We start from the raw sequence: 19640 nt of genomic DNA on the forward strand, positions 1-19640 counted from the left end.
TCTGTTTTCTTTTTGATGACATTTTATTTCCCACAAAGTCCTTCCCTCTATATTGCACCCTGTCCTGACACAGCTGCAGCACATCCAGCCTCTGGCTAGTTTCAGGAGGAAGGATAAAGCCATCTGAGATCCAGTCTGTTTCCTCCTGTTGCTATTTTACTCCCTGCTATCCAGGCATATTGTCCTCACTAGTCAAAAACTTGTATCGGTGTCTCCATCTATTCTCCAAGGCTTTCTGGGGTCCCAGGTGTGCACTCTGAGAGCAGCAGTAGGTGTAGACTGCAGAGCCCTGCTCTCCTCGTATGGGTTTTGCTCAAGAAGCTTTTGACTAAGCAGCTGCTTGTTGTGTGTTGGTAGAAGTCTACTGATCATATAGTGGAAACATCAGAGGAAATTTAAATCACTGCCTTCAGCTATTTGCTACCCTTCTTCAAAATCAGCAAGGCTGGTAGAGCAGAAAGCATCTCCCTATTGCATCTGGCAGCTTCACCGGAGCCTCACCTTCCTTGGCAGCAGACCTGCAACTGTAGGGCTTTGCACTGAAAGACCCACATGACATGTCCCCTCTGCAATCCCTGCTTTGGTAGAGGAGGGGAAGGGGTGATAGTGTTGTAATTTCTTAAACTTCTCTTTCCAGATGGAAAACAATTTTAATGCACGTAGAGTGAGTATGCATGACTGTGGGGTACTACCCATGCAAAGACAGGACTCTTTTTCCAGCAGAGTGATCCTGGAGATGAGGAACTGTGAGATTTCACATGGTTTGTTTTTTTTTTTTTTTTGCCCAGTTCAAAAAAGTTATGAGCCAGAATCCCAGTGATACGACGTGAGAAGTTCATGTTAATGTCTATAGACATTAGAGCATGCTCAGCAGAGCCTACAGATCTGTGAAAAGAGAGAAATAAAGTTGTCAAGGGCGATCACAGGTCATGACCTTGTCATTCCTTTTTTTCCATGCAGATTCAATATTATTACTGCATTGAAAATGACTTTTGGCTCCGTTCTGCTGTCAGATGCCTCTCTCTGCCTCTCCTTTTGCTTCTTCCAAAGCCTGCTCATTGCCAGAAGCCATGAGTTGGATGAGAAGGCAGTGATTTGTTCCTCTTAGCTGCTCATGACTCTCAGTTGTGTGGGATCCATCAGTCTCTTAATCCCTCCATAGAGGCCTGCTGTTGTTCTCATTGGAAGCTGCTTTTTGCTGCGGATGTTTTTCACATGTGCTTCAGGAGCAGCTGCTATGTGCTCTGGCACCTCTGCAGCTGGAGGCTGAGCATGGGGCTTGCAGGGGTGCCAGGGTGAGGTGGGCTGTGGGTAGAATGGCTTATGAATAGCTGAGGGAAAGGAAAATGTCCTCCTTTTGCTCTTCCACCTCACCACAGTGTTTAGGAATGAGGATGGAAGTGAATAAAGAATGCTTTACTAAAAAGCAGATGCAGCTGAAGCAGAGTGCCTCGCTTCTCTGAGGGGAATGTTGGACCTCGCCTGAATTGGCTCAGTTTTCAGACAAAGGGGTAAATGAGGCATTTATCAATTTATTATTATCTCAATCCGTGAGATTGCCCTAAGTGACTGAGCCAGCAAAGGACACCCAGTGGGGGCTCAAGTGAAATCCTTCCCGAATATTCTCTTGTTTACACTCAACTACATCATTTCCCAGTAAAACCATTTAAATGCTGTATCAGAAGTTCGTGACTTTGAATGCTTTGATGGAAGCAGAGGAAAGGTGTTTCTGTTTCACCTAAGAAAGCTGAAGGGAGCTCACAGTGTTTAGCTATGTGGTTCTCCACACAAGAACTCCAGCCTGAGCTACCTGAAGCTTATTTTTTGTATTAGAACCATGGTGGGATGCAGACTTTCTGATGGGAGTTCTATAAATGGGCTACTGGTAAAACCTAAGCAGTAATACATGAAATATGAACACACATAGAAATGATTCTAGTAGGTAGGAGGTTGTGGATGCCCCATCCCCGAAGGCATCCAAGGCCAGGCTGGATGTGGCTCTGGGCAGCCTGGTCTGGTGGTTGGCGACCCTGCACATAGCAGGGGAGTTGAAACTCAATGATTATTGTGGTCCTTTTCAACCCAGGCCATTCTATGATTCACATGAATAGGATTTTCCAATTTTTTTCTGTAGACATTGTTAAGTATTTTTGCTATCGCAGTCATTAAAAGCAAAACCAGAACAGTACGGAAGGGTTTGGAAATGGCGGTCTGCAAAGACATTTATGGTCTTGAGGTGCACTGCTGTCGGGTTGGGTTTTTTTTGGCCTGTTTTGTCATGTGGCAGTCACCTCTTCACAAATGTGATGCTGTTTTACCTCTGTGATGCAACTCACAGCCTGCTGGCAGCGTGAGAACACTGGCAGTGGTGCAGCTGCATTTGCAACTTGGCTTATGAAATGGTTTTGCTTAAGTAACATCGATGAAACATTTGCATTATTGGGTAACAAATCAGGGGATTTACTGCACAGCTCAATTTCAGCAGTCTGGCTCTCTTCCTGTGGAATCGGTCCCGTTTGTAACAGGCAGAGCCCCATGAAAGCACCACTTTGGCCTGTGCTGTCAGCTACTCTTTGTGCTTAAGATTTAACGGGTGGCAAACAAAGAATGAAAGAGGTTTTAAATAGGAGTTTTGAGGATGGAGGAAGTTGTAATCTAACGAAGGAGAGGACATCTTTTGGTGTTTTTGGACTTGGTTAATTCTATTAATAGCCCCTTAAATTTTGTTCTTGTTCTTGGTACACGTTCTAGCTTTTTCTTTGTCTCCACAGAATAAAATTTGGCACATCTTGGTGCAGAGCTTTCTACGGCTTTTCCTCCAACTTCTTGTAAGGGTAACACCAAGGGTTTTGAGGAGAAGTTATTCCTTTTGGGTTTCTGTCTTCGTAAGTTTATGTCCTCGGAGATGCACAAGCAGATTGTCACTACTGCAGCAGAAAACTCAGAGAGGTACATGGAACAGAAACAGATGGTCAGCAAAAAGATTTCAGCTACAAGAAGTCAGTATTAAAAACAATCATTATTTGTCTGGGGTACAGCATTGCCCCAGGGAAAGTCAACAAGGCTTTTCCTGTTGATTTCTGTAGCCAGAATTCATCATAATTCATCCTTCTGTTATAGTTTGAATCTGTGGCTTGAATTCTAGCTCAATTAAAGTGACAATTTTTCCCCTTTAAAAAATTAATCTTGAAATAAAGTGGAGAGGAAATACAGATATCTTTTGTCTCTGGCAAAAAGAAATACATTTTACCTACAAATCCTGCATTAGTCTGAAGAAAACAGTGAATGAGGGTGCCTGGGTAGCAGCTATAGCATATGTTGAACCATGCAGTTTTGATGCTTGGGACCAGCTGTACACTGGTTTATTAAATAGCCAGGGAGGGGAATGTCGAGAGCACAAATGCCACTTGCTTCATAGACTGAAATGCTACTTATCCACCACCCACACATGTATAAAGTAGAGAGTATGAACTGTGTTTTTCTCTCAGTGCCTTCTTGCTTCATTCCATGCACTTCTTTCCACACTTCTGGTTGATTTAGCTGAGCTTACACAACTGAAGCAGTGCCCCAGCCTTTGCCCTTCCAGACACCAATGTTCCTCCTGGTCAGTGTGGTCAGAATGTTTTCCAGCAGGAGAAGGCCTGTAATGCTGCCACTGTGGGTTTTCAGGCAGCAGACCTCGATCGTGCCCAGCTGTCTATAGTTTAGTTACAATCACTGTTTCCATCTAGCATGTTGGTTCTTGGCTTGCACCTTCCATGCTGCAGTTACTGAAATGTTGGGGGTTATTTGACAGTCACTCATAGCTTGGTTGAATGACGTGCACAGTAATACCACAGATTGGTCCGTGACTGATTCCTCTGACTGCAGCTGGCTATGCAGGGACATCACTGGGCAGCCGTGTCAGCTCAACTGATGTAGGGATTTACTGCAGCCCCTGTTGTCAGTCCTGAGTAGAAGCCGGCATTCCCTTGGCTGAACAAGTCCCTGTTGTTGGAAAAGAATGAGTTTCACCCACACTCACAAATAAGCTAGCCATATAGATAAGGAAGGCACTTATATTAGTCCATGTTTGTATTGCACCTGTGAGTGTCCTCTGGGATCTGCACTCCTCTGGGCTCATGTTTCCTTCCGTGCTGACTGGGAGATCTCAGGCCCTAAAGCTGCTAAGTGATGGCTGTGTCTGCAGAAGTGTTTAGGGTCATCCACAGCGGCTGCCCTCAGGGATTTTTATTGCTGCTTTCCCTGTAGCAAGGCTTGGGGGTCTGTAAGTGGTGCTGTGCCTTAGAAAACAAAAATGATTCTAAAACTCACCTCTGGGAAGTGCCTGCTTTAATGGTTTTGGTTTGTTATTCCAGCTAATCCAATTACCACAGGTTATAGGCAAAGTGGAAGATGTTCTTATTTGCTGGCACTGAAGTGCCAAAGCAGAAGCTCCGTGCACAACAGTATTTTCATACCCATAAGCATCTCATCTGCGGGCCAAATAGCTCTTATTGCACTTTCTGTCCAATCTCAGCGGAAATTCTCATATACTTTAAATCAGAAAGGAGATAAAGAATCTTTTTTTTTTTCAATTTGGCTTTTAAGCAGGGTGGAAATAAAGCCAGAATTCATGGCAACACCTGTTATTTTAGATAGGTGCTTTGATGATATCCACTTTCAGCAGAGCTGAGCTGTTTATGGCTTTGGATGACCTCTGTGTCCTGACCACTCTGGCAGCTTTGGCAGGTGCTCCTAGTACAAAGCCAGCCATACCAAGAAAATTCTGCCCTAGTACAGCTTCCTTTGCTTACAGCAGATTTTCATGTATTTGGACAACACCTGTCTATGTCTGCGGGGGTTTTTGTTGGCATAGGATGTTCATGAGCAGTGTATGGTGCTCTTACCTTTTTTAAGCATTTACTTGAAATATTTCACATGAAATATGTTCATTTGTCATCTTTCAGATGTATGAGTGTTGCTGAAAAGGTTGGTTTCTCTACCTTGTCCCCGCATACTCAGAATGCCACTTCCTGGCTGTGTAGCCTACAAGCTCCCAATGTTCTCCCATTCTGCAAACTGAGTACCACGCTGCTTAAGCGTGCACTCCTTAACACACTTAACATATTGCAGTGTAAAACCCCTGGCTTCGTACACAGGTATTCAAGCTAATTCCTCAGGCTTGGACTAAACAAGTGGTAAAAGAATGAAGCACACCCCTAGAGCAGACAGAAGGCAGGAGTATACAGTGACTAAGGATTAAGGATGGGTGGACAATGATAAGACAAGGGAAAATGGTTTTAAACTGAGACAGGGGAGGTTTAGGTTAGATATTAGGAGGAAGTTTTTCACCCAGGGGGTGGTGACACACTGGAACAGATTGCCCAAGGAGGCTGTGGATGCCCCATCCCTGCAGGCATTCAGGGCCAGGCTGGATGTGGCTCTGGGCAGCCTGGTCTGGTGGCTGGTGACCCTGCACGTAGCAGGGGGGTTGAAACTCTATGATCTATGAGGTCCTTTTCAACCCAGGCTATTCTATGATTCTGCGATTATTTAGTTCTCTTGAAGGCACAATAGATTAATCCTAGTAAAAAGTACAACTGTTTTAAACATAGAAGTTACTTACAACGTGTGTATGCGATGCTAGAAAACTAAAGCTGGAGTGTTTTGTACCCAGGATTAAGTGAGTTGAGAAGGAATTCTGTACGTTATGGCTAGTTACACTTAGCAGTGTGGTAGAGTGACTGCCACGTACAGGGTGCTGAAGAACCAACCTCAGAATGTGTATGCGTGTGTGTGCTGTGTCTGCGTGTATGAAGGTGGTTTTGTTGGGATAGAAGTCGCATAAGAATAAATTCTGTGCTGCAGGAAGATATCCACTCTTGGGTTGCTTATTGTGTTTGTAGACATCTCAGAGAGGCACTTTGATACCAGCTGTGGACAGGCAGTGACATGACAACCATTACTTGAAGCCATAAAGCAAGAATTCCATTATTTTTAAATGAGGCATTTAAGACTTTTCCAGGTCTTACAGGATAGCTTCTCTCCAAAGGTGATCATTGCAGAGCATGAAGCTTATTTCAGACCTTTCTTTTGTTTCGGGACACAGAACTGCCTGCAGTGTGAGCGCTAATGGAAACTGGCTTGTCCGGTGATGAGCACAGCTCTTAGCACTGGTGTCAATGAGTTGGTTCCCTCTTAACGAAAACAAAATGGGGAAGGGAAAGTTAAAGAAATGTTTGCTTATATCAGTGATGATGTGTGTAACAGCACTGAGTATTGCAGTTGTTTCACTTCTGCGTGTGTTGTGTGGGAGGTTATTAGGGCACAAGGGGGAAACAATTCCTAGAATAACAGTATGTGCAATGCTACTTTTTGTTCATCTCTTTGTTGCAGAGCTGCCTTTTTTACAACGGGATGAATTTTTTAACCAAATTGTATCACCTGTCAAGAGCTCTCATGTGATTCTTGGAAGCCTGCTACAGAGTCTTGGCTATCGGTTATTCAGTCCTGCTTTCTTCTCCCTTCAGCAGGTAAGCAAAAGCTCCTGCAATACTATCTGCAGTGGGAAAATGTTTCTAGTTTGGGGCACCTAGAGAGTTCCTTTTGTTGGACAGAGTAGAGCTAGCATAGCATCTTCCTTCCAATATGTCATGCAGATCCTACTGTGCTTCGTTGTTATTCAGATCAATGTTTGACGATGCAATTCTCTGTGACTTTTAACATCAGCTTGTCTCAGTCTATCCATCTAGCTTTAGTGCAGCTTAAAAAATGGTCTGCCTGAACCTTCTGTTGTGAATCTGCTTACAGCTGAATAAGACCAATCAGCAAGAAGTATAGAAAATTGCTTGAATTTCTGCTCTCTGAGAGGAGCCTCTAAATAACTCATTGGGAAAAAAGCCTTGAGGTAGAGAGTCAGCACGGGTGGTGCAAAAGCTCCGGTGTTTCCCGCCGCGGCAACCTTGAGCTGAATGAGTCAGATCCTGCTCAGCAAGAGCACAGTCAGACAACCATTGCAGAAACAGATTACACTGCCCCAGCTGCCTGTGCACTGAAGCCTATGAGGAATTCCCAAATGACCTATATATATGATTGATGTGTATATATATATATATGTATGTGTGGGTGGGGTGAGAAGCAGCACCAAGCAGTTGAGTAGTAGTAGTATCTTAAACAGCTGCAGCTGTTTCTGCAGAGGTGCTTGGGCACGGCCATCTCAGAGTCCTTAATGATCAGTGCTAGAATTGGGTTTGCATTTGAGGGTCAGAGTTTTTAGATAGGAAGGGAGACATTTTACAGATTTCTTGAGATAACTGTCAGTAAACATCAGTCATTAATGGAGAGCGTGTATGGGAGTGTGTGTGTATGTGTGTATTTATGTGAAAGAAAAGTAAATGTTCTTAATCTGCCCTTGAGGTTGTTCTGTTTTTCTTTGATATTACCATCACATATGGTAGCTTTTATTTTTTAAAAGCAACTTTTAAATTCTTTTGGAAAGCAATCACCAGTGTCTTCCTGCAAAGAAGTTTTCTTTCTGATCGTATTTAGAGACCCATTTCCTCTCAGATAATTATTTAGTTTATCACTGAGCTGCAGGAGTTAAACTACCATTACTTCAGGTTTTTGTTGTTTGTTTTTTTTTCCCCTTTTCTGTGATTTTTAAGCAAAGAAGTCTTTTGTAAAGGGTTTGCTCTTTAAAACTTCAATTTTGATTTACTGGTCACTAATGCACGCTTTCTTCTGAATTTGTATCAAGCCCTAAACAGTGGGAATGCCTACTCCATGCTACTCCATTACAGTGGTAGCTGGATTTTTCTATAGTGGTTACCTTGTCTTATTCCAGGCTACCAGGTTAGCATAGTTATGATGTGTCCTGCACCTCTGCTGGGAACTTGTGCCATAGTCAGTGTACCCCACAACAGAATTTAGCTTCATCTGTAAACTGGACACAGATGGTAAGGCATTCAAGGCCAGGCTGGATGTGGCTCTGGGCAGCCTGGTTAGTGGTTAGTGACCCTGCACATAGCGGGGGGGTTGAAACCAGATGATCATTGTGGTCCTTTTCAACCCAGGCCATTCTATGATTCTATGATTCTATCATAAAAGGGAGATAAATCATTTTCCCTCATGTTGCACCTGTTTTCCAAGGATTTCCAGGGTGTTTTTACCTATTCCTTAAGAAGAAAGTTAGGGGCGCAAATAGCAGAGAGAGCAACCTGGCAGCTGTGATGGATCCCAGGCCATGAAAAGTGTGGGTATGGATATTACTCTGAATTCCTATGGAAAAGCTAAGAGAAGTATCAGGGTATCACTTGGTCATAACCTATGCCCACGTTATTTCAAGTGTGCTTAGGAAATTTCTGCTTCAGCACTTCACAGCCTTCTAAAAAACAAGTACCCACTTCTGCTGTGTACTAAGTTAGTAATTTACCAGCTGATCTGTTATTAAACACGAGTTTTCCCATAAACATCTCCAGATATTGCTGCTAGGAGGATTCAGTCATTGCAAGCAGAACTAAACACTGACCTCATGCTTTACTGACATATTTTTAAAAGCTGCAGCAAACACTCCATGTTTGATTTGTTCATTGTTAAACTTCTTTTTCTTGTGCTGTTGTAAATATCTGCATTTCAGAACAAACAATTGGACATGCGTGTGGCTTCTGTTTATAGTAGAGCATTTGCATTTTGTTCTGCTGTAAACTGTTTATAAAACACTGTGTAATCTGTAACCTTCCTGTGATGGACAGGTTGATTGGAGTTCCCACCATGCAAGGCAATAGTAGACATAGTGCCTCGGGCAACTCACCAGCACCCTGAGAGAATGTTTGCTAACTGAAGTGCCAGTGCTCCATGAAAAAACAGTGCCTGTCTACTGCAAACCCAGTATTTTATAACCACTTACTATTTTTCACTGCAAAAGCCATAACTTCTCACTTGCTGGCAGTGTACTAGACTTTAAGTGATGCATATGGCTTTAAGTGTAGCATTGTATTCCAATTTGATATTTCAACAGCGTGCGTATTTTCACAGCTGTATTTATTATTTACTCTCACTTGTGGTATAATTTAAATGTCTTAGGATTCTGGGTCTGTTGTTGCAGAGACCATAGGAAGCACATATGTAACGTTTCAGGACCCCATTAGTTTACATCTGCAGGCCGCAGCCATTGTAAATGTTTGTGCATTCATTTAACTTCCTGGATGTGTACAGTCTCATAGGAGTCAATGGAAGTATCCCATGCTTCAAATCCAGCACGTGCAGAAGTCTTGACGTGACAGGCCTGATCAGAAACAGCAAGGTGATGTATTTGCTGTGCTTAGAAGGACAGAGAAAACAGTCCTTTCCCAATTAGTATAATGAGAAGTTCCTAGTAAAGTTGTAGCTTTGTTTGCGCCCTTATTTTCCCTTTTCTTTCAATAAAAAGAGGAGAATCTGACATTATCTTCACTTATTGTTTGATTCTTGTCCACTCCTCAAGCAGGAGTTATGCTCAGCTTAGCTCTTCCCTAAAAATCTCAGCTGATTCCCTCTCCAGAAGATGCTCTTTATTAGCACAACTGGCTGTCCTCTCTGTCCAGTCTGTCCCAAGAAGGCTTATTTACTTGACCTTTTTCTCTATGTCTTGTGATGCCTTTGATCAATCCCAACAGCAGACCCTCCTGGAAACACTCCTAATTTAATATCTCCCTTTTTGAAACACCAACTGAGCCTGTAAACACAAGATAGCTCCCAAAGGTCTCTTCATCCAAGGCTGGAGCATGTACTCGAGGAAGTGAAGCATTCATTAGATGGGTGCCAAATTATTTACACTTGTTTCATAATCAATCAGGCAGTAGGATACTGGGAGTGAAATTCATCTCCTCTGATTTTATATATTTACAGCTTGGAATACCATATCTGTACCTGAATGATTCACGCTACCTTCTCTTTGGAGCCAGCGTAGAGAACAGGCACTTCCAGAACATCCTCAGTAGTTTCAACTAGCTTGATAGGATGTGTTGACATGCATCATAGATACGGCCAGTTATCTATGCAGTCTACGTTTCTCTGCTGAGATGTACACATCTCACTCCCAATGTTACCTCATTTGCTACTAGCTAATGTTGAATGAGCTTAATAATTGCAAAGGCCAAGCAGCAGTAATTCACCCTTATCAGAGAGCTTTTTAGTTGCACCTTGCAGTTGTGACCTCCAGGCTACTATGCTGCTGTCACTGCAGCCCTGAGTGTCCCATCTCTTTTCCAGAGCTCCTGTGGAAAGCTTACAAGGAAGAAATGATCTCAAATGTTATTCCCAGCTTTCTTTCTTTTCTTTATTTACCATCTCAGTAAAAAACAGTGGTAAAGTGCAGATAAATGCACAGATATTCAATCTACTGATGTACCTGTCTAACTGTATCTAAAATAAAAGCATCATCTATGTAACAGCTGAAATCTTACATTTATTACCTTTAGTTCTGATTTAAGTATAGAGAGAAAAAAATAGTAACTTTCATTCCTTCTTTTTTTCCCCCAAACCCACACAAATGCAACTCAGACTACTTCAGTAGAGGACAGGTCACCTCACTGAGGTTTGATTAATATTCCAAAAGATAAAAAATGAGGATTGTCAAAATCAGTCACAAAAATAATGATTTCAGCTTGCAAATACTTTTTTTAATTTTATTTCTTTAGAAATTTGTTGGTTTTGAGCTGAGTTGGGACTTTAACTGTTTCAGCATTTGACTTTGACGAGATATCAGTTCTTAATAAAATAGTGGAATTATGTAGATAAATGCAAGTGGGTACTTGTCATGTTTTCACAGAGTAAGACATTTACACAGCATTAAGGATTCATCCTTAAGATATTTAGAACCCTGTACTTTTTTTTTCATTACTACTGAGTTCTTAAAGCAGCATTGGAAGGCATTTTGCCTTTCCAAAAATTCTTTAAAACATTTGAACCAAGATGATTTTGTGTTGAAAGCATGGAAAGGAAGCAGCGTATTACAGTAAATGAACACAGAATAACTCTGTTTTATTCCAGCAGAATAAGTTTAGATATGTTTACATTTCAAATGACATGGTAAATTCTTGTACTAAACAAAGCAAGAAAACTCAAGTGAAGTCAATGAACCAAAAACCTGGCTTTGAAAAGCTATTTATGTCAGCCAGAACTAAAAGTTCGATTCTGGATGCTCTCATTCCTCCAATTATTCAACTGAAAAAAAAAATGAAGCTGATCTGTAAACGACCAATAAAGGTAACACGTAACACACACACATATATGCATGCGTGCATCTCCTTCTTAACCTATGTGTTAGTTCTTAACCTGCATATCAGCTGAGGGCTAATATGGATTGATTTTATGTATGAAGTGATCCAACCCTCCCTTTTCTGTCCTCTCCAAAACTGGTTCCACTCTCCAAAACTGGGTGGTTCCTATTGCTGCATAGACAAATAAATACTGCAGAAAGAAGGACAACGTTGGTGGTTTTTTCAATAAATAAGCAAAAAAAAATTAAAAGTTTTTTTTTCTTACCTTGAGTTCATCAATCAAATTAAACAGACTGCTTAAAAACTGATGCAAAGTAGTGGCATCTGAAGTGCATCCTTACACATTTCCTAATTACACTCAGCTGTGATTGCAGTTCCACCTGCCCAGTGGGAACAAAACACATTTTTTGCTTAATTTTTTTTTCCTTGGTTTCACTGGTAATTTGCTCGCTAGGAGGGAGTGCCCCCTTTAGAAGGGAGAGAACTCAGTGGTTTCATGACCTTTTATTTCTACAGAAGAAATGGGTGAACTCACTTGGAATAAATACGAACCAAGCCAAAACATTGCGCAGGACAAAATTAAATCCAAATCTGACCTTTGTGAGTTTCAGAATGAAAAGAAAAGGCAGAAGGGAAAGGTTGCCTTCATTTATCTTCTGTCTGGTGTCCTACAGTTTGCAAGCACCAAACTACCACAGCAGGGACTAAACCTTTATGGATGTGTGTTGTGGCAGAAACCAGATGAAGAGGAAAAATTGAAGGCTTGCTGACAGCGAGCTTGCTCCTGAAGCCTTTGTGCAGGCAGAGCTGCCAGAGCTTTCTCTGGAGGATTTGGTGAAGATGATTGAGGAGCCTGTGTGGCCACTGTTGAGGCTTCCTGGCAGGTCAAAGACTGTTGCCCTGATGGTGAGTGGGCCGGAACAAGAAAAGCAGTACTTAAAAAAGCATCACAGTATTCTGCCCTCCAAGTTCATTGCTGAGATGCAGGGAATAGAGCAAAAGCAAGATGTAGTGAAGGTGGTGTTCATTGGAGAGGGGCCTGGAATTTCTGTGCCCACCAAAAATGGAGTGACGTATGGAAGCAGTGAGCACAGCTGCCACCCCAGCTGCTTTGCTTTTGCCTTGATACCCCTTTCCAGGAGCCCGGCAAAGCGTTAGTTGCCTGTGGTCAACAGTAAACATGATCAAGGGGTGACATTCAGTCAGGAAGCCACACGCTGCTTCCCAGTGGGCTGCACAGCCAGCCTTGCTGTGAGGGTCATGGTGGGCCGGGGCCCTGGCTGCCATTTTGTAGTGCTGCCTATCCTGCACAGCGTGCTGCTGCCTGGCAGAGGGCACTGGCCTGTAGTTTTAGACACCTGCATCTGGGCCCACAGGATTGTGGTGCTTGGGGATGCACTGCTGAGGAGACTTTGGGTCTTCAGGTGTTGTCAGGCTGAAGCCTGGCAGGCAGCTTTGTGGCCTTGGGCTAACATAAGAGAGCTTGTTGTTTCGTAAGAGTAAAGGTGGGCTGAGGCTGCAGTTTCTCAGTGAGGCAAAGCTCTGTGCATCCTCCTCTAGTCTTCCCCTCTGCAACTGATGATTCTCGCCTTGAAAATGTCAGCTTGGTGGCATTTGGTGCCTGACTATTTCCAAAGACCAAAATATCTTAAAAGGAACTGAGACGCAGGTTGGACTGTGGAGCTGGCCACAGCTCCAATCATGAGAGGTCTTCAGTTTATCCTTCTTTCCATTGAGGTTCCCAAAATGAAGCATTTTTCACAGGAACAGACTGAAGCAACTGCTGGCTGCAAGCCCAGGACCACTTGGCCTAGGATTTTCTGCATGAAGGAGCTGTGCATCCTAGGAGTGTGTCCCAGGACTTTCAGAACTGGGATCCCAGCTATCTGGCAAAGTGTCTGTGAGCAGTGCTGGAAATAAGTACTTCCAGCTTTCTGCTTAGGAGTTGGGATCTCAGTCTGTGTGGGCTTCCAAGCTGTTGGCCCTATAGCAGCAAGCCTGATGGCTCAGGCATTTGTGTGATGAAGGCCTTTTGTATCCTTGCTGTTTCCATGGCCAAGTATCTCAGTCTGCAGGGACTGTTTCAGCGTGTGTATATGAAAAGAAGGCACAAGGTCACTATTTTTAAGTTCCTCATGAAAGCTCTACCACACTAAACAGTACAAAGTTTAGTACCCAATATACATCCAAATGTTACAATTTTCTGCTATCTCGAAAAACTGGCAGATTTTCATTTAAAAAATATATTCTTGTGATCTCAAGGGAGAAAGATCAGTTTTCTGTAAGAATCCTTTGTACTGAAGGCTAGGCTTTTGTGACTTTTACAAGGCTGTGAGTTTTGTTCCTGAGAGCTACAGTACCATTAAAGTAACAGCTACACAGTACCACTGGAGTCAGAGATCCTCTGAATTTGCAGTGTTGTCTCTTGCATTGCTCAGTGCTGGAGTGACCTTCCTGACTTATGCACAGGAGGTGGCAGTAATCTCAAGGCATGCTTCGTGTTTCCAGCCATGCTTACATTCTCATACGCTAATAGTGAAGCCAGGGTATCACTTGTAACTGCTTGCTGGCCAGCAGTGCAGTTTATGAGGGACTCATCTAGTTACCGGAGTGGGATCTTTATCTTGGTGACCTTCCAAGGCAATCAGAGCCCTCTTGGAAGACCTTGAATAAGAAAATGTTTGGGTATAAGAAAAATAGCCCTGCACAGCACACAGTTCTGATCTCCCAGGGTTCACAGATTTGGAAGGTACTGTACCATATATAACTGTAGATGACAGCACTGAGATACTGTAGCTGCTGGATCAAGGTCATGGCGTTCTGGGATCCAATTAAAATTATGCAAGATAAGCAATTTAGGAAAGAATTCACATAGAGCTCAGGAAGAAAAAATGTCATGTGCATTATGAGCTCAGTTACTTTGTAAGATTAATTTTTGACTATGTCATGATCTTGTAATAAAATCACAAAGTATTTTAAACACTTGATTTGCTTATTGATCAGAACTCTGAAGACCTCGGTTTCTAAATCACAATTACAAGGCTGACTGCATTTAATGGTCAAGTTGTGTGCTTGCCTTGGAGTTTGTATTGTTTGTATGATGTATGCTGTTTGCAGTGAGTTGTGAATTTGGTGAGTGGGCGACAGTGAAACCTGGCATGGGCACGTCTGCTGTTTGGAAGCCCACCTCATACCTGGAGGGGATGTGAATGGAATGCCATACGGGCACAGGGCCTGTAACTGAGAGCATACCATTGTGCTCCTTTGCTTCGCAATGTTACCTTTAGTTCCCCAAACTTACATGGAGACAATTTGGAATAATATGAGATGGAATTTGGAATAATATGACTGGAGGAACTGCCTGCTTATGGGAAGCTTGATATTTTAGAAGAGGGTGTAGTGAGCCTATTCCGTTCCCGTTGTCTCCTAATTCCAGTCTCCTGAAGGACAAGGATAAAAGATGTAGCTATCTTCTGTATTTTAAGAACTGATTGTGTTGCTGTGCTTAGTAAACTGAAAAATTCTGCTGTCAAAGGGGAAAGGATTTCGTGGATGCTTTAAGCAAAGGTGCTCATCTAAGTACTGCTAGATTCATGAGCCAGCTGAAGACTCATTTGCAAGGATTGTGTTAGTAGCACCATTTCAGTCTCCCTTTTTTCTTCCTGTCTGTATTAAAATTTTTCCTGAGGGGTTAGCTAACCAAGAAAGCATGACAACATGACAACAAAGGACGATGGAGAAACAGGAAGGGAACAAGGGAACAAGGTAGGGACAGTCAGTGAGCAGGTTAAGAAATGTTCAGCAGACATGGACCAATGTGTGGGAGGACATGGATGTTTGCTGTAGTTCAGATGGTCCTTTGTTCACAATGCAGGTCTCTGTTTCTGCTAAAAAAGTCTCCTGAGATCATTCTTGCTGCTCAAACTGTGAAGGGAATGCTTAGGACGTTGGCCCTGATCCGCTGTAGTTTGTAGTGATGGTTGTCCTTAGCTGGAGTAAGCTGACGTATCTCCAAGGCAGGCAGTGCCTGCAGGTTGGATCTGAAGTTCTGTAGGATGAGCAACGCTTGCAGATGTTGCTGCAGAAGTGGCAAGGGGGACAAGTCACCCCTTTGTAGCAGAAGCCAAGAAGGTTCTTCCTTCTCTCCCTTGCTTAGGAAGGAGATACTGTCGTCCACCGTTTCTTCTTTCTAACAGTGTAAAATACAAAGAAACCTCTTGTGTGCGTGCCCCTGTGCAGCTGATAGAACAGAAATGCCAGCACTCTCAAGGGAGGCACTGGTGGTTGCAGCAGTTCAGGAGGGCATGGGAGGTGTTTTAGAGGTGTAGGGGGCCCAGTAAGGTCAGGTGCGCCCTATAAATCAGCGCTTGGCTGTGATGAGGGCAGAAGGAAAAGAAACAGCCAGCAAAGCCGAGGCTGTCCTATGACCAGTCTCAAAAATGCCAGGCAGAAACTGCCCTTGAGAGTTTGTTTATCTCCAGGGGCTGCAAAATGAATGGGATGGAGGGATTAGGGTGTAAATAGATCCTATGTGGTTTTATACTTTCTTTATTCTCTTTATTCTTTGTTTTCTGACGATAATGGAGCTTTATGTGGCTATTGTAGCAAAGGAACTGATGAGTCATAAGGTTCCTTTTCCCTTCCACTCTTCATGCTTTTCCTGACAGCCTCATCTCCCTCTGCCCTTCTGTGCTGTGCCTTTAAGAAGGGTGGTTTTTCCAAAGACTAATTCCTGAGCTTTGGCATGTGCTTAGGCATGCCCCGAGTTTGGTGGTGTGCTTTATGAAAAACTGCAATGGGGAGCTTTTTAACTCCTTGCTGCCATAGGTGCGCTTTTCCTCTTTGTTCTGTGCCTGCAGAGCATGCACCGTTCAGCATTTCTGTAGGGATTTCTGTTCTCCTCCCCAAAAGAGAAGGGGAGATAGATATATATTTCCTCCAGTTAAAATTTGTATTTATTCAGTTGCTTTTTATATGCCAAGGCTGTGCTGAATAAAGCTGACATGGTAGTTTCTCTTCCTCATTATGTCCCCACTGTTTGCACCGTTGCTTCTGCAGTGCTAACCTGTCAGCAGAACAGCTGACCCACAGTGGTCGCAGCATTGGCAGCTTTATTAAGGATTTCATATGTTGTGGATTTCCTAGTGTCCCTGCTCATGAACATTACTTCTTGTTTTCTTTCCCTTCTCATCGCAGTCCATAAGAAACTTGTAAGGAGCCAGCAAGATTGTACTGTAAAGACTGGTATAATGTTAAGTAACATTAGCTGACAGTTTCAAGGGGCAGCAGTGCTGTTTTTCAGCCCCAGCTCCCAACAGGATTGGTGCAGGCATTTCAGGCACATCAGCATTAACTACAGAGTTACGCTGGGTCATTATACATACAGAATGTATATTGGTGTCCCTGTGTGCTGTTTGAGGCCTGCAGGCAGTGGGCAGTGCCAGACAAGCAGTGCTGTTGCCCTGCAGGATTCCTGACTTCATCTCAGGCACTGCGGAGGCTGAGGGATGTACCACAGTCACCCGTGGGATGTGGGCCCCCATATGAAAGAAAGCAGCTCTGAGTAGAGACAGGCTTGGTTTGATGGGGAGATGTTGGGGGAAGGGTGGGAGCAGGTGCTGGCGCCGGGTCTTCCTGCTGCACTGAGGTAGCTGTGGGGCTTTGTTTAAATCACTTAACCTTTGAGCCACAGGCTTCTTGCAAGTAAAATGGCATTAGCACAGGGTACTGTGCGCAGGGATTAACCAAATTAATGGAATAGTGCTTTCGAGCCTCGGCTCTACAAGTGTGCTGAGCCAAGTTGTTCTGTTTAAGAAGCTTGTTACCGAGCCCATGGAGGGCCCCTGCCTGCCAGCCTCTGCCTCCCAGCCACCCTGGTCAGGGCTCTCAGCCCTCTTGGTGGCCAATACTGAGCGCTCTCTGCCATTCATCCCCTCAGTTGCTGGTTTGGGACAACTTCACGATTGACTCCAGAGTAAGAAATCAGGGATGTGCCAGGACGTACAGCACAGTGTAAATGTGAAGTACTGCTCTGTAATTATGGGCGAGGTAACCCTTGTTGGGAGTGATTAATTTTTATCATAAGTCAACATTTGATCAGGTGGAGTCATAGGAAGGAGCAGGAAGCGTAGACCAAGCCTGCCCTCTGCTACCTCCATCAGGAATGTCTCAGGAAACTGGAATGCTGCTTTTCCTGTGTGCTGTGTGCTTGCTAGGTGCTGAGTCTAGCACTGGCTAAGGATGGGGGAAAATGATTTTTTTTTGATAGGACGGGGAAATGGTTTTAAACTGAGACAAGGGACATTTACGTTAGATACTAGGAGGAAGTTTTTCACTCAGAGGGTGGTGACGCACTGGAACAGGTTGCCCAAGGAGGCTGTGGATGCCCCATCCCTGGAAGCATTCAAGGCCAGGCTGGATGTGGCTCTGGGCAGCCTGGTCTGGTGGTTGGTGACCCTGCACATAGCAGGGGGGTTGAAACTCAATGGTCATTGTGGTCCTTTTCAACCCAGGCCATTCTGTGATTCTGTGATGATTCTGTGATTTTTCTTCTCTTGGGACTTGGTGCTTTATGAGGAAACCAAGCACTGCTCTTTGCAGCGCCCGCTGGCACATCCAGCACAGCAGCTCCTTGGATTTGGTCAATTTAGCAAGTGGAGGATTTCAAGACGGAAAAAAGGCAGATGAAATATTGTTATTTAGCTTCTGGCATGCTGGCATCGTTAAGGTGCAGTTCATGAGGTCTTCAGTATTGCCAAGGAAACAAAGAGTTAAAAAATTCCAGAGTTTTAATTCAGGATAATAACATTTGCAAGGCCTATCGAATTCACAGCACGTGAGCAGCACAAAAGCAACCAAGCTAGGTAGAAAATGACATTAGATGGAATCCTATTGCCACGGGTTTGTCTAACTAGTTGTGTCCCTTAAAGGCGTAGGTGCACTTTTATCCGAAGCTTCACCTGAAGCTCAGGCTGAGTCATGCTCCCCTGCACTCGCTGGCTGTGTTGTCCGCAAAAATTGGGTGCCCTTCATCCTCTGTGAGCAAAGCAGTGTTCTGCCATGTCTATTTTTGGTGGCTGATGTGTCTCATTCCTCACAATACAGCAGTATATTGTTGCGTTTGTTTCCCTCGGCGGCTGTGTACATAGTAGATTGTTTTTTTGTTTGGCTGAGGGATTCACACATCTGGAAGGGACCAAGAATAGCAGTGCCTTTGTCCATAAGTCAGATTAGGAGCTGTAGGTCCCTTCCAAAGTGCGATGTTACACACTGTCTGCTGCAGTGCTCGTTTGTGTACTCAGAGTTTTGGGTTGGAAAGGGCAATGAGTATTAGCACTGACCCAAACAGTGGGTAAGACTACTACTACTAAAATTAGTGCAAGGTAAAAAGGATTTTGTTTTCCTACAAAATTCAGCTACTGCTTCCTACAAAGGTACTACCAAATATACATTTGGGAGGTAAATACTGATATGCAAGAAGCTTAGCTGAGTTTTGGTGAGTAGCGAAAGGAATTAGCTATTATTGAGATATTTCAATAACTGATGCAGAGAGGGCAGATCTCACGATAAAAAAAAAACTCAGTTCTCCTGTAATATCAGCCTTGAGGTACTATTTGAGCACAAAGAAATCCACTTATACTCTGGAGCTAGACAGTAAGTTATCGCAGATGAAAATAGAAAGGGAGAAGGTAAGTCCTTCTGTACTGCAGCCCCCTTCTCTGCAAGGCTGCTCTGCAGGGAGCCCTCGCAGCTCTCAGCAGACGCTCTGCAGCAGCAGGAGTGGTCTTCGCACTGCAGCTCGCTCTATTGCAGCCTGCTTACTTTCTGAGGGAGCTGTCGTGGTCCTGTTGACTCCTTCCCTGCTGAGGAGCAAGGCTCTCCTGGGCACAGAGCAGAACCAGGAGAGTGCGGCAGCGAACTGAGCGTGGTGGGATCTTGTAGCAGCACAGCCTCAGCCCCAGTGCTGTGCTCCGAGAGATTTCTCCTTTGAAGATAAGGCACCCGGGGCTTCTATAGGAGCTTGCTATGCCCCAAGTCATGCAGCTGCTATCCTATTCTACGCAGAGACAGAAAGACCAGGCGTCAGACTCACCTAAAGCTCCTCAGAAGGGCAAAACCACACTTCCAGTTTCCATCCTGCAGCTGTTCTGTGTGTGACTGCTCTTGGTGCCGTGGTACTGTGCGTATGTCTGTCTGAGTGAGGCAGCGAGAGCGCATGAGTGCGGTGTTGTAACATGGCAGGGCACAGGCAGTTATGAAACTTTCCAATAAACTCTCAGTGCGTCAGTATTGGTCGCTTGGGTGTTGTTTTTTTTTTTACTTTTTTTTTTTCTTTCTTTCTTCTTGTGTGTGTGTGCGCGTGTGTGTCTCTTGCCCTCCAGTTTCATTTCCATCACGAAC

The 19640-nt window shown here is 43.9% G+C and overlaps 1 protein-coding gene and 1 long non-coding RNA gene across 12 annotated transcripts in view; one reads left to right on the forward strand and one right to left on the reverse strand.

Moving 5' to 3' along the window:
• Nucleotides 1–19640, forward strand: part of PRR5 (proline rich 5) — an 85990-nt gene that overhangs the window by 16057 nt on the left and 50293 nt on the right. For 10 of the 11 annotated variants that reach the window (XM_040697632.1, XM_040697656.1, XM_040697648.1 and 7 more), the window contains 1 exon segment: nt 6379–6515. The exons of the other annotated variant lie outside the window; for it this stretch is intronic. The gene's annotated coding sequence lies outside the window, so the exon portion shown is untranslated. 11 annotated transcript variants of the gene reach the window in all.
• Nucleotides 7039–19431, reverse strand: LOC107054014. Its single transcript, XR_003071376.3, has 2 exons — nt 19333–19431; nt 7039–18425 (listed from the first exon to the last, which is right to left on the reverse strand). It is a non-coding gene; the product is annotated as an uncharacterized LOC107054014 (long non-coding RNA).

This window comes from Gallus gallus, chromosome 1, assembly GCF_016699485.2.
Source record: "Gallus gallus isolate bGalGal1 chromosome 1, bGalGal1.mat.broiler.GRCg7b, whole genome shotgun sequence".
Lineage (NCBI taxonomy): Eukaryota > Metazoa > Chordata > Aves > Galliformes > Phasianidae > Gallus > Gallus gallus.